Raw genomic sequence first — 4,263 nt, 5'->3', positions numbered from 1 at the left:
GGAGAGGAGATGCAACATGGGGGGTTAAGGGGGTAGGAGAAGAGTAAATGAAACAAGATGGGATTGGGAGGGAGACAAACCATAAGTGACTCCTTATCTCACAAAACAAACTGAGGGTTGATGGGGGGAGGGGGGATGGGAGAGGGTGGGTTGGGTTATGGATATTGGGAAGGGTATGTGCTGTGGTGAGTGCTGTGAAGTGTGTAAACCTGACGATTCACAGACCTATACCTCTGGGGATAAAAATATATTATATGTTTATAAAAAATAAAATTAAAAAAACAAAAACAAAAAACAAAAAGTCTCGTGATCCGTGAGCAGAATAGCTCCCACCTTTGTGGATCCTGGTCATCTTGGTGATATGTTTTTGGTAGTGTTCCTGAGAAATTGGCCATTTCTAAGTCACTGCACACATTTTATACCTGAATAAAAGAGAAATATGCATAGATGCCATTGTGCTCGATTGAATCCTTATGCATGACGATCGGAAAGTGCTTATATGAAGCATTATGAACAATTAATGATTTGCTCATCTCCGACTTAGAGCGATGTATGGTGTATTACCTGAGGCTGATAAAAGGCATTGTGTAAGTGCAAAATGTTATTAGTTTTTAGGGAAGGGATGATAAGATTTGAAGCATAACTTAGCCCTGCTGAAATACTCATTCTTGGGTAAGCCGCTTGCAGTTCAAATTGCAGTAGCAAAGAGGCTTTTGGTCCCCACTCACATTAATCTTTTAAGCAGAAATGAAGCCTAGAAACTCATACATCTCCAAATGGAGAGGGTGCCTGGACTATGTACTGTAGGAATCTTAGGAATCAGAGTGGGCACTGACTCTAGAGATGTATCTACCAGCCTCTTTGGGGGCCTTCAGCTGAGGGCTGAGCGGGTGCGGTGTGGAGGGTGGTGTGGGGCTGGGCAGAAGGCTTTGTATGGCTCCAGGAGGCACCTCCTCAGGAAAGGATGAGACATGCATCTCTGACTGATGGGCTGTTAGAGGTTTAAAATGTTTGCCTTGGGTGACCTTAGGGAAAAACACCATCCTCTCTGGCTTAATGTGAATTAAATTTTTCGATTACTCTAGAGGAAGGAAAAGCAGCGGCTCCAAGCGTGCTTATTTTGTGGAAAGTAAAATGAAATTAAACACTCCAGCAGAAGGAATCTTAGCAGCTCGCTGATCCCAGGGCATCGCCCCCTGCCACTCAATAGCAGCAAAAATTTGATTTGAGGGTAACGGATATTTCAAATGGAGTGTCCTGGATCCATCTAAAAAATGTTTTTATTCTGAGAGACTAACTATACTAATTTATATATCCTGGGAAAGAAAGGAAGCATTTCAATATTTTTTCTTCCTTCAAGGAGAGTGCTATGGATCTCAGTACTGAGGGAAGGAGAATTTAATATAGGTATGTGTGGTCCTGTTGGCTGACATTTTGTGGTTTGCCATATACATGCAGGGAGAGGATCTCTTCTTGGTCATGAGATGCTCAGATTTAAAAAAAATCGGGGTTTCTGGGAATGGAAGAAAGTCTCATTGTTTTCATAAAAGTTATAACCTGGGTGGCCTTTTCCTTCTCTTTGAAAAAGGACGAGAAAAAAGTGTGTGCTTGTGTGTGTGTGTGTGTGTGTGTGTGCACACGTTCAGTAGAGTGTGGGCAAGCAATCTCAATTATGTATCAGAGGGTCCATGATGTATTGTCTGCATGTGGGTGTATTTAAAGTCTGGAACTGGGGCGCCTGGGTGGCTCAGTGGGTTGAGCCACTGCCTTCGGCTCAGGTCATGGTCTCACGGTCCTGGGATCAAGCCCCACATTGGGCTCTCTGCTCAGCGGGGGGCCTGCTTCCCCCTCTCTCTCTGCCTACTTGTAATCTCTTTTTCTGTCAAATAAATGAATAAAATCTTTAAAAAAAATAATAAAGTCTGGAACTGAGAGTCATACAGTTATCGTATCATCACCCTTGGGGGATCCTGTGAATTCACCCAATCTTCGTGAGTCTGGAGTGGTTTGGATTAGTGACTCTCAGCTAAAGCAAGAGAGTATTGAGTGTGGAGCCTGACTTGAGTGCGTCTGGATATTCCTCATCGTCTTCGTTTGGGGGTTTCATGAAGAAGCAAACTAACAAAGGGTGAGGGGAGGCAAGAAAAATGAAAAAAAAAAAAAAACATTCCATAATACATTGCTTTTTTTGAAGTGTGCTGATGATCGAAGCAAAAGTTTCCATTTCTGGTGAAGGCTTGAGTGGGCCCAAGCGAGCTGTTCATGTAGGCAAACTTGATTTTTTAGTCTCTAAGCAAGACTCTTCAAAAAGGAAGGGGTGTAAAACAACCCTCTAGCCCACACGCCACGTATATGCTGCCACCGTCTTGTGTCTCCTCGACTGCCTCCCGGGCTGATGGACCCTACCACTAACAATGGGTACAGTTGCCCCCCAGAAATAAAACTCAGAATGTGGTCATGCTCCTGACATGCCTGTAAGATTAGAAGTGGGTACTGGGGAGGAAGAAAGAATGAAACAAGGAAGAGGAGGAAAAGGAAAGAAAGGAGAGGAAAGGACAAAAAAGGGGAGAATGAGAGGAGGAAAGGGACAGTGATGTCATATCTGGGATATGCACTAAAGGTTAGTCATTGTTTATCGGAAATTCAAGTTTCCCTGGGTATCTTGTATTTTATGTGGCAATCCCAACTATGTTCCCTGCAAAAGGCCAATTAAGCATTTTCCACATATCATCTCATTTAAGCTCTACCAATTCCTGCCATTTGTTTCCAGATCAGGAAACTGAGACTCTAAGCAGTAAAAAGACTGCCCCACGTTCACCTTGCTGGTGAAGGATGGTGCCTGTCTAAGACCACAGGCAGTACCTTGTTTCCTGGAGCCCTAGAAAAAGGAAAAAAAAAACAACAAAAAAACAAACAAGTCCACCCAGGGATATTTTGAAACATGTAAAACAGAAGCTTTAGCTAAAGGGAAGGCAATTAGCAAGATCCATGGTTTCTGAAGATTGTCAACAACTACATCATTGATGGCGATAACTTCCTTTGGGGAGCCGTGTTTAACTTGTAATCCCAGATCTTTGACGGAGGAGACTCCCTCTCTATCTCCTGTTGGTGGAGTCAATTAAAAATCTTCCTATATTCTGAGGAGGGAAATGAAACCTTTGTGGTAAATCTCATAAAAATGTGCCCTGGAGATGAAAAATTGCATTTAAACCTCAGCTGTCTATATTAATTATGAGGAAGGACAGTGCGATTAGGGAAAATATGAATTATGAAATATTTCTAGGTGCTGCATGCTGGGAGAGGTGCTGACAAGCCTGAACGTAGGTGAGGTCGAATGGCTGGGCTGCCACTGATGGGCAGTGGGCGGGTGGTGGTGGGTAGTGGGCATGCTGAGCATGGGCGACAAAGCCCCTGAGCACAGTTGGTGAGGAAGGAAGGACTAGCCGTGGTGAGAAGGTGAGCAGTGGTGAGACAGATGAGGGGAAATACAACAGCTCCTGAGTTATGTGAAATGCTATCAGTTCTAATTTCTAGTGCCTGGAATTCTGTTACTGTGAAGGATAGACCCAGCATGATAAGTAAAGTTTTACAGAGGTAGGTTTCTAATCCACACAAAAGATCATCTTGTAGAAACCAGAGTGGTGTAATGGTGGGATGGGTGATCCCTGGGAATAGTTCCATTGTCTTTTCCTGCAGGCCTTCAAGCTATGTCTGGATGTTAGGCCATCCGGGATGCTACAGGAAAGATTTCTGAATTGAGCGAACAGCTTGGTCAGGTACACGTGCATCTGTATACACACTTACACAAATATGTATGTATTTAAGAAATTATACTCTGATTACAAATAAAACTTGAAAAAGTAAACTATCTCTCAAATCCATCGCTTTGGGTCCATCCCGACTGCCACCCTCTTTCTGGGCCCTTCCTCTCTTCCCTGCATTACTGTCCAAACCTCATTGGCCCTCGTGCTTCCGACCTCTTCTCTCCATCATCAATTTTCCACTGAACGTCAAGTGTGTTCTTTCCCAACTTCAAGCATATTCATTGTATTCCCTTGCTGAAAACCCTTCAGAGGTTCCCGTCATCTCCAGGGAAGACAAGTGAGGTGCCTTGGCATGGCCTGCAAGGCCGGGGCAGCTGTGGCTCCTGCCTTTCCCGCTTTATTCCCTGCTGCTTGAGTTCCTGTGAGGGCCACAGTGCTTTATGTCCCCTTCCTTCATGTGCATTCTCTCTCCTTGAGAAGGCCTCTCTGCCCCTTAGGA

Source organism: Enhydra lutris, unplaced genomic scaffold (genome assembly GCF_002288905.1).
Source record: "Enhydra lutris kenyoni isolate GAN:26980312 unplaced genomic scaffold, ASM228890v2 scaffoldscaffold4, whole genome shotgun sequence".
Lineage (NCBI taxonomy): Eukaryota > Metazoa > Chordata > Mammalia > Carnivora > Mustelidae > Enhydra > Enhydra lutris.
The sequence above is the reverse complement of the archived record's forward strand: the minus strand, read 5'-3'. Positions refer to the sequence as shown.